This window comes from Corvus hawaiiensis, chromosome 14 (genome assembly GCF_020740725.1).
Source record: "Corvus hawaiiensis isolate bCorHaw1 chromosome 14, bCorHaw1.pri.cur, whole genome shotgun sequence".
In the NCBI taxonomy this organism is placed as follows: Eukaryota; Metazoa; Chordata; class Aves; order Passeriformes; family Corvidae; genus Corvus; species Corvus hawaiiensis.
The window spans coordinates 29168-42119 of record NC_063226.1 but is presented as its reverse complement, the minus strand read 5'-3'; the positions used below and the strand labels follow the sequence as shown (position 1 = coordinate 42119).

At 48.4% G+C, this 12952-nt stretch overlaps 1 long non-coding RNA gene across 2 annotated transcripts; it reads left to right on the top strand.

Annotated features, from left to right (window-relative positions):
* The first annotated feature begins 705 nt into the window (after positions 1-705).
* LOC125333464 lies at positions 706-12029 on the top strand. Of its 2 annotated transcripts, none has more exons than XR_007206868.1 (4): positions 706-1229; positions 2888-3059; positions 4395-4979; positions 11991-12029. It is a non-coding gene; the product is annotated as an uncharacterized LOC125333464 (long non-coding RNA). The 2 variants fall into 2 exon arrangements; XR_007206867.1 differs by lacking the exon at positions 11991-12029 and adding an exon at positions 6372-7093 and having other exon boundaries at positions 707-1229.
* Positions 12030-12952: the final 923 nt, after the last annotated feature.

Genomic DNA, 12952 nt, shown 5'->3' with positions numbered 1-12952 from the left:
AAAATGCTTGGAAGTTCAGAGGGTGTGTTTGTGCAGCAAATATTATAACTATAGCTTTTCTCATCTTTATATATATAAAAAATTACTATGTTTTTATTAAAATTTATTTCAAAATACAACCCCATATCTACTGTATTATATGCAGGATCTTGGAGGATAAGAAATTCTTAATATGAACATACAGGGTTTAAAAATGGAAATACAACTTTTGTGTATATAAATTGAACAATAAAGGGCTTGGAAATGGAAGAAAAGATGGTATTTATGGAGGCAATAGAAATAGCTTAGTGTATTTAGAGTTTTTTTCTCTCTCAGTTTAACACAGCCTGAGATTGTGGCTGGTATTTAAATCGCTGCTGCCACCTGATGATAAGAACGACGTACTGCAGCCACTCGGTGAGGCTATGCCACACTCAAACCCACGGCTTTGGCACGGGTGACGCCATCCTTCCCAAGATGGGGGTTGGTCACGCATGCGCTTTGGGGAAGGACAAAATGGCCCATTGGCAGGAGCTGTCTCCTCACAAAGGCGTCGTCCCCCCCTGCCTGAGCCCGACCCCAACCCCGACTCCGCGCTTGCAGCACGATCCTGCGCGGCGCTTTGCCGTGTGGGGACGCGGATGGTCCGAGAGCAGAGTCGGCGCCGGAGTCGGGGTTGGGTTCAGGCAACAGAACAAACGCTTTTCTGAGGAGCGGGACCCTTTTGCCGTACCACACAAAAGACGGCAGCTCAGCGCGCTGATTTTGTCTTTCTAAAGATGGTGGCATCATGCACACGCACCTTTGGGTGTAAGGACCAAACAGGGTGCTCAGAAGGACTCCACTTCTCAGAAAGGCGTTTTTTCGGTGGCCTGAAGCCGACGCCTATTTCGACGCTGACCCGGCGCTTTCAGCGCGATTTTCCGTGGCGTTTCCCGGTGTAGGGACACAAGCGGCAGGGTCAGCAGCGCCGGGCAGGAGCTGCGCGTGCGGTGGCAGGCAGCGGCGGGGACGTCTCTGTTCTGGTCGTGCCGCGCCGCGCCTGACGAGGACCCCGCGACGCTGCGCGGTGCCAGACCGTGCTCCTGGCCACACCCCACCCCCGGCCCGGGGAAATCCATCAAGACTCAAAATGGTCAGAAAATAATAGTTACTAGAGCTGCCTTTGCCATCCCCCTGCTCCCCATAAGGGCAGTAGCTGTGCAGAGACGGGAGTACACAGCAAGGATGCAGCTCCTCTTTCCCAGGAGGTGAGAGCTGGGGCGGGCCGGAGCTAGAGGCAGGGTTTCCCGGACAGGGGGAGCAGGGAGAATTTCAGTTCCTAGCAGCTCTGTGAGTGCTGCATGTACTCCGTGCTGAGCAGGTGGGAGATGTGGGTCGTAATGACGTTCCCAGGAACTGCCGAAATGACAAGTCGCAGCAGCCTCATGTGTCTGTGTCTAGAACCAGCTCTAATGCTGGCAGCCACGTGTGAGCTGGGAAATGAACATCAAGAGTCTGGGAACAAGTCCCAGAAATTGGTTAAAATGGGATGGACTTTTGCCAAGCATCTGAAAGTTGCTTTTGGTTTTGCTTTAGGAATTCAAAACTGAAGTGATTCTCAAGGTGTTGGCATTTCTTTTAATGTAGTTTTGTTGAGGTGCTGGCTCAGTACCTTTCTTGCAGCTACTGTTGGCTGAACAGATTGGCACCTGATTTACTTGTAAGATCCTGGTTTGTTCACTGCTTCTCACAGCTTCTACAGTAGCTGGAATCCCAGTGGTGCAGTGATGCACTGGAATTTCTGAGTTAATGTTGTCTTGTGATTCAAAGGAATCTACTCCACAGCAAGGTACTGTAAAGTAAAGCACACCTTTAGTGGCCCGGCTGGGAGCACACAGAGGTTAACACTTCCATGTGTGTGTCCACCGTGGTCATCTTGCAGAGGTTTTTTGTATGCTTGCAAGTTCATCATCCGCCCTTGTTTTGGTCATTTATCTAAAGTTACAGCCCTAAGGGGCTTACATGACTTGCGGTTTCCTTAGCTTAGGGTTACAAACACAGCACATTATTCTTAATACATTTACCACATCTATTCACGCTATTCTTAATACATTTACCACATCTATTTTGCTAATACACACTTAATTCTACTATTACACACTTTGTTGCTATATTAGCTACACTTCATTTATAACTGTGTTTTGATTATATTCCTATTCTCTTATTACATTTTTCTACCCTTTTGTGGCAGTTCTTCTATTTGTCATTAAAATGGCAGTTAGCACACATCTTCCTCCTTATTGCTTAGCCTGTTAGGGTTAGGCCCTTGTTTTGCAGACAAGTGGTTAGCCAAACCCATTAGCTCACATTCCATTCCCTTATCATCCTAGTCCACTCGGGTGGTTTTTTTTTTTTTCCAAGAGCAGTTAGCATTAGGCATAGCATCTCCTATTCCATTATCATCGTAGCCCCTTCCAGGGCTAGGCTTCTTGTCTTGCAGAAGCAGTTGCGGTCAAGCATAGCAGCCAACACCCAACTTTTATTAATCTATACTTTATACTAAAGTGCTTATGTTAAAGGAGTTCTGTGTATCACTTGCCAGATGATTTTTACGATGTTAAATTCCAGTGAATCTGTATCAAAAACCAGAAGCCCTGAAGCACCAAGAAGCTGTGCTGCAGGACCTGATGGCCTTGGTGTGCCCCTGGCTGTACCTGTTCAGGTGTTCCCCTGCTGTGCTGTCGGTGCTGCCTGTCAGAGCAGTGGAGATGGGCAGATCCAAAGAGCTGGAGTTAAACCCCACGGAGGCATTTCAGAGCAGGCAGGTGGGACCAAGGCAGAGCTGCTCAGGGATGGCAGGTAGAAACTGAAGTCCTCACAGGGAAAGCTGTCTAATCATCTCAGTCCTCTGCGTTTCCTATGATAGAACCTATCCTTGGTCATTCCTGCGGTTTTCAGGGAGTAAAAATGCCCTCGGGGATTTGCTACTGGGACCAGCGATCCATTTTCTGAGAGGAGTCCTTGAAACAGACCTGTAAGAAATGAGGACACTGCAGCTGGAACAGTGGGAATGGACAGTCCATAGTGAATTCTGTCCGGTGAGTCTCTTGATATCTCTGATCTAATGCTGTGCTGTCACCAAGTGACCTCATTCTGATTTAAACTGTCCCAGTGTGCTGAAAGTACACACTGAAGTACAAAATGCCTGGGGGAAAGCTTCACGCTCCCAAGGGATTGGTTTAGGGATGTGCAGCTTCTGAACTGCACAAATAATTCAGATTGCCACAGAAACCTGCTGGGCCATGGTTCTGGGCCAGGAATATCAGGAAAGCGGCATCTTCACTGGCAGCTCAGTAGTTATTTTCCTTGGAGCTATCAAGATCAGAACAAAATGGTGTTCATGCTCCACTTGCAAACCACAGAGCAGGATAAGTGGCATAACTGTGTACTTTTTTCCTGCTCTCTGCACTCTCTCAAGGATGTCCTGAAGTGCTCTGGCTCCTGGCAATATAATCTGTGTGTAACAGCTTCCCGTGCCTGTCTGTGCAGCTGGGTCAGTCAGTGGGTGTCCCATAGAATCCCTGAGGCTGGAAAAGCCCTTTGAGACCATCAGGTCCCTAGCACTGCCAGGGCCACCCCTTACCCATGTCCCCAAGTGCCGCATCAAGAACCACCCACTGACACAAATTGAGATGAGGGCTGCAGGCACTGACAGCACCACTGCTCACTGGCAGAGGGGCTGGGGGTTCCCAGAGGGGCTCCAAAACCCCTGGCCTTCCCAGTCAGGATAGCTGGTGTGGAGAATGCAGAGTGCAGGGGGGAGCACCCCAAAGCCAGACTTGGGATCATTTTCCTGCAGTTCAAGGAACCCGTGCTCAAAGCACCTTTAACTCCACTGTGCTTGGCAGCTTTTTGTAGGTGTAGATTTTTATGCACTTGGAAACAGATTTTGGGATCTGCCAGTGAATTCAGTGAATTGTCCCAGCCAGAGGCTTTTTTGCTGACCTAAAAGTAGCTTTTGAATCCCAGAGCCACGGAGTTTGTAGTATTTTACAACAGCAGAGCGAGACCCAATGGATTATCCTTTCAGTGACGCAGCTGCCCACGAGGGCCGGGTCAGCTGGGACAGTCCTCGCTGTCATGCGTTTTCCTCCCTCAGAGAAGGAGAAACCGCTTGGCTTTACTCTGCAGGGTTCACCGAGGCTGTGAATTGTAATCCAGAGCATCTTCAGGCTCCCGGTGCTTTGGGCTGTGGTCTTTGGTGTGCAGAACACACCCCGATCCGTCTAACTCGGGTTTGGATGCACATTTCCAGAGTTACACGGACTGGGAAGAGGCCAAGAGGGTGATGGGAAGGGCTTTCTCTCAGGCCTGAACACCCTCAAGGCAGGGATGATTTAAAAATGTTTGTTGTCTTTTATTTCCCGGCCCAGGGCTAAGTTGGTGTTCCCTGAATTGGTTGCGGAGTTAGGGCGTCCAAAGGATCATGGCAAGCGTGGCACTGACAAAGTCAGGATGAAATGGTTCTCAAGAAACTCAACCTTCTGAAACATTTGTCAAGATAAAGCCATACAGGAATGACCTTGGCAGAAAAGGCCCCGTGAAGAAAGGCAGCAGGAGAACAGCGTTGAACAGAAACACTAAGGAATTGCTGCTGGCTCCCGGTGTCCTGGTTTTTTCAGGCAGGTTTTCTATTGAATTGAAAGGCAGTGTTCTTGCCTCTGCAAGGCACCTGCATCCTACCAGAAGGAGAAAGTGTGGAGCAGCAAGTGGGAGGAAGGACCAGTTTTAGACCTGCCCTTGGATTCCAGTTCCTCATGGAGGGTCTGTGCTGCCTGAAGTACCAACGAAGTAAATCCTGGAGTACCTGTTTGTTCACCTGTTGAGCTTGGAAGACACATACTGGACATGAAATTCCAGGGAAGCTGCACTTGCAGTAGTGGCTGGAGCAAGAAGCAGTGGAAGCTGTTTGCTATGTGTTTGTTCCCCACCCTTACCTCGGTTTCCTGGGGCCCCAGGTAATCACACGTCACCTTTGCTTTTTCCGAGGTCTTTGCTGAAGTGCTTCTAAATGTGGCAGTGATATTTTCCATAGCTGGAATTTACTTCTGTTTTGAGAAGCGTGTCTCATTGTGCAGTCTGGGATTTAACAGTTCCCATGAGAGGATAATTGCACTGGAAGAAGGCAAATGAAGCCAAGAGCCTGGACTAGGATGCCACAGGTCCCTGCCGAGCACAGGTTACAAAAATACCAACCCCCCAGGTTACAAAAATACTAAACTGAAAGCCCATGTCACAAAATACCACCCTCCCCCTGCCTACAGAAATACCAAAAAAACAGCCTACCAAAAAAAAAAAAAATCAGATTCCAAGATACCAGAATAACCTAGTTCCAAAATAATAGAAAACCAAGTTAAAAAATACCAGAAAACCAGGTTTCAAAATCCCAGTTTCAAAATACCAAATACCAGAAAACCAAGTTCGAAAACACAAAAGTACCCTAGTTTCAATATACAAAGTTCAGAAATACCAAAGTAACTCATTTTCAAAATAGTAGAATACCAAATCCCAAATTACCGAAGTAGTCCAGTTTTATAATACCAGAAAACCAAGTTTCAAAATAGCAAAGTAACCTAGTTTCAAAATACCAGAATACCAGGTTCCAAAATACCAAAATAATTCCATTTCAAAATATCAGAATATTAAGTTCCAAAAATATCAAAATGGCCCAATTTCAAGTATCAGCTTCCAAAATACCAATTTTCAGCTGTCTTAGACGTGCAAGATTCCCAAACCCAAAAGAGTGCATTACTGTCAAAATGGGATCTGTGCTACCAAAATGGATATTTTCTCTTCCAAAAAAGCTTTGCCCCCATGACCATCAATACTTTTATTTATTTTGATCATTTAGCCAGATGTAATAAGAATTTTACTTTAAAAGTGAACAATTGTAGTACTTTTCTGCTTAGTTAGTGTCTGTGAGAACCAGCATTTGGGCAGGAGAGCTGCAGTCGGGAGCAAAGGATGGAGTAATCTGCTCGCTGGATGGACAGGGAAAGACTGAGTAGCAGGCAAAGGCAGTATTTATAAACTATATCGATATTCACTGAAATTCAGGGTAGACCAGAGATGGGGATGAAATTGTTGAGTTTCACGTACATGTCTTGAATTGGGGTCGATACAGAGTTAGATTGTTGTGCTGTCTTTGCCTCTTTATTTACTAGTTGTTCTTTTACTGAGCTTGAGACTTTATTCCCAACAATAGATGTGAACCAAATCCATCTTTCCCCTTTTGGACATTTACTTCCCAACCTGCTCCCACTCAGGCCCTTCCCAGCTTCGAGGGAAATTCACTCCCTCTTCAAGCCCCAAAATCATGGAAAAGTTCCTTTGTATCCTTCTCTCCACAGCCCCTACGTGGATTAATCAACTTTTCCGAGCTGATTAATGGTTTGACAGAAGAACTGCCTGGAGAGCAGCTGAATTCCCACAGCAAAATTCCTGACTGAGGGAAACAACCTTGGGTTCCTCCCCTTCCTGTAAAGCCTGGGAAATCTGGGAAAATCACAGCTCCAAAGGAGCTGCTCCCCTCGCCCCCGGATTCAAAGAGAAATGGAGAAACACTCAAGGAAGTTTTGAGATAAAACCACTGCAGAGAAAATTGAAATGAGCCCTTCGGCCCTTTTTTTGTGCGGTATTTAGGATACAAGGGAAAGAAGGGCTGGGTAATCCCTGGGATTAGGGAACAGCACGGCTGAGGTCCCAGATTTCGAGGCCAGGTAATGGCTGGAACAAAACATTAATATGGACTTTGTCTTTAAAAGCAAAAGCTTTGAAAATTAGGAATAGAACAGAAACTCGCATTAATTCAGGACTGTACAGAGCCTAAAGCCTCCTTAGGTTTTCAGCTCAAAGCAACTTTCTTTTTCATGGGGCCATAAACAGATTTTTTCTGGCTTTTTAAAGCTGTTTCCTCTACTAAAATCCATTCAGCTGTCAATCCATCCTCCCTCAGAAGGTGTCAGTGCAATCTACCTTAAATTTAAAAAAAAGCCCAGGGAAGAAGATCTTATCTCCCAGATGGAGAATGGGACAGGAGGAGTAATAAAAGTGAAAGTGATTCACCAGGACTGGTGAAAAAATCCATGATGGAATCAAGATTAGGATCTTAATCTGCTCCCTTTTTTCCACCTTGCCCCAGATCTGGGGCAGCTCTTGCTGGGCTGGATCCAGGATCACTGAAAGCAAAGTGCCAAAGGCTTCCAGGAACTTCAAACTCAGCAAAAATCCCCCAGGCTGTGCCTGAAATAGGAATATTGGGTTTAAAATGGGCCTTTTGTTACAGGGCTGGAATTAGGGAGTCGCCTAGCAGGGACTGAAAACACATCTGCGGATCAGCAGAGGAAAAAGCAGCTTTTTCCTGCTGTCTGCAGGCCAGAGCTCTTTAAATTGGGGCTGTTAAATGTCCCTGGCCACAGGAGATTGGGGAAGCAGAGGTGAAGGGAAAAAATCCTCTTTATTCCCTGATTGATCCCTGAGCTTGGGCTGCTCCAAAATGCAGCCCCAGAAAAAGAAGAAGCAGAGAGAGGGAATTTGTGCCTGCAGGGAGGGGCCTAAAGCCTCCTTAGGTTTTCAGCTCAAAGCAAGTTTCTTTTCCATGGGGCCATAAACAGATTTTGAACTACCTTTTTCACCTTCCTTCCTTTGTTCATTTTTACCTTTCTACCTTTGTTTGTTTCTGTAGCAGCTTGGAAAAAAACAAACAGAGACCACTGTTTCTTCAGGCAGGATCTCTCTTTATTACACAAGCCCCAGTATTTCTGTGTTTCTATTTTGGGAAAGTTTTAAGAGAGTTTTGGGAATGGGCACAGGGAAAGACAGAACAGATCCATGCCCACACACTTGTCAGGGCAGACTTTCTGCCCCTTCTAGGCCACAGACATGAAACCCCCTGGCTTTCTGGAAGGTGAAGGAAGAACAGTCACACCTGGTGCTTCTACCTGTAGTCATTTGCCTGCTCTGCATCTTTCCCAAGAGAGCAGAAGGCCCTTAGCAAAGTGAAGATCAATGGAACAAGTTGCTCTCCCACTCAGGGCTCTCGTTAAGGCTGGAATGGCTGCTGCCAGCCTCTGCACTTTCTGCCTCTCCAACTTCCTCCCTTTGTTCATTTCTACCTTTTTAACTTTCTACCTTTGTTTGGTTCTGAGTCGCTACCTTTCTATCTTTCTACCTTTGTTGCTTTCTACCTTTCTAAATTTCTAACTTGACATGTTTGTTTGTTTCTACCATTTGAACTTTCTATCTTTCCATCTTTCTTCATTTCTAACTTTCTACATTTCTACCTTTGTTCATTTCTACGTTTCTACCTTTCTACCTTTCTACATTTGTTCATTTCTACCATTCTGAACTTCTGCCTTTCTACCTTTTTCATTTCTACTTTTATGATTTTGTACCACTTTTCTAAGTTTTCTCTCTCTTTACCTTTGTTCATTTTTACCTTTGGTAGTTTCTAACTTTCTACATCTCTGACTTTGTTTCTACTTTTCTGACTTTCTACATTTTTAACTCTCTACTTTTGCTTGTTTCTACCTTTCTACATTCCTACCGTTTTTGTTGCTACCTTTCTAACTTTCTACCTTTATTTGTTTCTAACTTTCTGCCTTTGTTTGTAACTTTGAAACTTTATACCTTTGTTTTTCTCCCCATTTTTACCTTTCTAACTTTGTTTGTTTCTAACACTCTACACTTCTAACTTTGTGCCTTTCTAAATTTGTTTTTTACTTTCTAACTTTTACCTTTCTAACTTTGTTTCTAACCTTCTTGTTAGAGAAGTTCCCTCAGGCCCAGAGGGAAGCCAAAGCACTAGGTTTGAATTAACACCTTTGGACAAGCTGACATCCATGAAGCCACACCAAAATGAAATAGAAATACAGATTTTTAACTTTTAGTAGAAATAGATGCTAAGTGCCTTAAACATGAAAAAGCTGTAGCAGAGATCTTAAACACAGCTCTCGCTGCAGCAGTGTTACCTTTTCACAGAATTCTTTACTTTAGACAAAATCTAGATAGAATTACACTGTTCACATTTTTTAGATGGAGTGTTCACATAAACAGTAAGAGCTGATAGGAACTGTATGTGCAAATCTGTGTAATACAGATGTAACACTTGTGTGAGGCTTACAGCTGTTAGAATTAGACCAGGATGGGTTAAGAAAAAGAAAACTAGAATGGTGTGTTAATCTTACTGGTCAATTAACAAATAGAATCCACACTTCTGTAAGAAAAAATACAGTGTATGGAGCATATAGAAGAAGCTGGTTTTGCCTGCTGCTGCTGCTTGGCTTTATCATGTAACCCCATTCGAACTCTGCCTTCAAGACAGCTGTGAGACCGTGAAATAAAGAACTTAGCAGAACAGCAGCCTCCTCTGCTCTTTCACCCTGGTCCGAGAAGGAAGGGTGGTACCCTGTCAAAGGCTCAACACTTGCCTTTCTGACTTTGTTTCTAAATTTCTACCTTTCTGATTTTGTTTCTAATTTTTTTTTTGTTTCTAACTTGGTTTGTTTTTAACTTTCTACCTTTAGAAATTTGTTCGTTTCTTGTATTTTACCTCTTTGTTTGTTTCTAAATTTCTGCCATTGTAACTTTGTTTCTAACTTTCTACTTTTTACATTTAATTTGTTTTTTAACTTTTTTCCATTCCTCCCAGCGAGGGATGTGTGCAGAATACTAAAACCTGTTAAGTTCTTCATTTTTACATCTCTAGGCAAATGCTACTGATTTAGATGTAAATTCATTTTGAAATGCGCCAGCCCTCTCTCTCTACTCTGTCGCATACAGGAATATAAGAAGCTGGGAATAGAGATCAGCAAGTTTTGCGAATAACGAGCCGGCGTTTTTCTGTAGGAAGGAAAGAAGCAAGTGCCTGGCCCCAGGAGCCGAGACGCTCGGGCTGCAGGAGCTGCAGAGCGCCCAGAGGCGGCTTTTCCCTCTGCTCTGTCCCTGCCCCCGGGCTGAGCTGGGCGGCGCTGCTGCCGCCTGGTGGCGAGAGCGCGGCACTGCCGCCCCCGACACGGCGCCCCGGCGCTGCTGCCGCCCGGTGCCGGCTGAGCCGAGAGGGCGGGCGGCCTCGGTGGCTGCTGAGCGTGGCAAGGGCAAGGAGCGGGAGCGAGCGGGGCTGGGTCTGTCAGCGGAGGGGAGGGGCGAAGGACGGTTCGGAGCGCCGAGGGACACGGCCGTGCATGAGTGGGGCCCCATGAGTGGGGAAAGGAGTGGGCGCCGTGCGGGGCGAGGAATGACAGCGCGGGGGGCGGGGCCGGTTTTGCCGGGCAGCAGAGGCGCGGTCGCAGCGCGACCCGGGCGGGGGGCACCGGGCGGGCACGGTCGGAATGGAGCCGCCCGCGTGTCGCTCTCAAGGAGGCGGCTCGGAAAGGAAGGCGCAGTTCCGCGCTCTCGGGACGGCGTTAAGTGACGTTTTTATTAGAACCTGCCAGGACCTTGTAGAGGGTGGTTTACACTTCCGCCACACTCAAGATGGCGGACGCACTAGGCCCCTTTGAGAGGTGTCCCTGCCGATGCCTGCCGCCGGTCGCGGAGCAGTCGCCCGCCTCCGGTGCCGCTGACCCCAGCAGCCGTGTCCTCGCGCCGGGAAGCACCGCGGAAAATCGCGCGGAAAGCGCGGGGCCGGCGTCGGAGTCCGGGCCGGATTCAGGCAGCCGAATAGACGCCCTTGTGAGGAGCGGCGGGGGCCCTTAAGTGTACCACACTAAAGATGGCGGCTCGACCGGAAGTGGCTTCTGCCAGCACCCAAGATGGCGGCGAAGGGCGGAAGTCGCGTCACCGCCACACTAAAGATGGCGGCCGTGTACGCTGTTTTCTGACCTTCTCAATATGGCGGCAGGGAAGGCCCCCACAGCTGCGTCTATTCGGCTGCCTGAACGCGGCGCCGACGCCGACGCCAGCCCAGCGCTTGCACGCAATTTTCTGAGGCGTTTCCCGCTATGCGGACACCGCCTGTGGGGTCAGCGGCGCCTGGGGCAGGCGGGAGCATTCAGGCAGCCAAATAGACGGAGCGGGGTCCTTCCGGCCGCCATCTTGAGAAGGTCGAATAGCCACTGACCCAGTCGCCACATTGGTGCGGTCCCGGTGACTTCCGCCCTTCTTCGCCAGGAGCGACAATGGCGGGGAGCCCGGGGAGCAGCGCGGCCGGGCCGGGGGCACCGGCGCGGGTGCTCCGGGCTCGGAGGTGAGCGGGGAACGGGGACAGCCCCGAGCGGACGGTGGGGGCCGCGGGGGATCGGTATTCCGGCCCAGGGATGGGTGTCCCGGCACAGGCATGGGTTCCTGGACTATCTAATAATATTATATAACGATCGTACAAGGAGATCTATCTAAGAAATCCTCCATGGTCATCCTTCTTCCATCCCCTCTGTGTTTTCAGGATCTTGGGGGAAGAGTTTGGGTCTGGACAAGGCTCTCGGGCACAGGGTGGGATTCTTGGGGTGCAGGGCCAGGATTTGGACTCGATGCTCCCTGCAGGTCCCTTCCAGCCCAGGAAATGCTGCGATCCTGTGCCTCTGAGGGTGAAATAAAGGGCACCGGTGGGGTTTGTGCCCGCTGTGTTCACGGCCCCGCCGGCTCAGGGCGGGTTCAAGGCGCAGCTGCCCCGAGCCAGCGGGACCGGCCGGGGCTGCTCGCTCCCGGTGCTGCCGCCTTGTGGGGAGAGCCCGGCACTGCAGCCCGCACAGGCGCTGGACCACGGGATCGGCGTGGAACAGCAGCGCAGGGAGTGCTGAGGCAGCGCAGGGAATGCTGCGGTCCCAGGGAAGGCTGAGGCGTCCCCTGCCCGGGGCACTCGGCAGCAAATCCCTGATATTGAGCAGCAAAAGGAAAGTTCTGGGTTAATGGGAGGAGGTTTCTGGAATGGAGTTGGGACAGGTGCTGATCCACGCATGGAATCACGGGGTGGTTTGGCTTGGAAGGGGCCACACCAAGATCATTTACACTCTGTTTGTTGTCTGGTTCCACAGCAAAGAACATCCAGAACTGCCACCTCACCCTCACGGACAGCAGGAATGTCTTCCACAGCTCTTGTTTCGGAATGGGAATGGCTGTTGGGAGCTCTGGCAGGACCAGGTAAGAACAGAAATGGGATCATTCCGGCTGCTGCTGGAGGTGGTTTTCTGCTTTCAGGCTGTTCTTCTGATTGATCCTTTCACAGCAGTGTTCTAGGGCAAATTTGAGGGTAATTCCAGGAATTTCAAACCAGATAAAAACTGGTGGGGCAAAAATGTGAACCTGATCCATTTCTGGTAATTCCAAGCTTCTCCCACAACACCGTTCCAGGGGAAACTTGATGAAAGGATAAAGATGCAGAGGAACAAGTGCTGTAAACCCCCCATGTGCTCTTGACAGAGCAAACCTTGCAGTACTCCCAGCAGATCTCTTGGAGGAAGTGTGGGATCGCAAGGTTTTGCAGGAAAGCAAAACAGGGGCGGAGATGAGGGAATAGGCTTCCAGTTCTTCCTTTAGCTGAAAGCCTGGGGGAATTGAGAGGGGCCACAAGAACTGTTTGTGCAGGAAAATGGGAGTTTGGGGGCTGAATCTGAGTTTCTCTCTGGGGCGTTTTTGAGGGAAAAGCTGAGGTGCTGTTTAAGGGAGAGAGTGCACATTTTTGGGATGGAAAAGGTTTGATCAATATTGTAGAGGAAGTAAAATGTTGGGGGTAAAAGTGGATGCAATCTGGAGGGGAGAGAAGGAATATTTTGGAGGCAAAATGGGGAACTGAGTAGTGGACAGATGGGGAACATTTTGGAGGCAACACTTGACAAACTCTCTGGGGTGGAGAACGAACACATTGAGGGAAAAACGAAGTGATGAGCAGTGGGCACGTAGGGAAGGTCGTGGGGGTAAATGCTGAGAAAAGCCCCGTGGTATTCAAGAAATCCTTGGAAGCAGGACTGAGGAATTCAGTGGTGGAAAGATAGGGGAA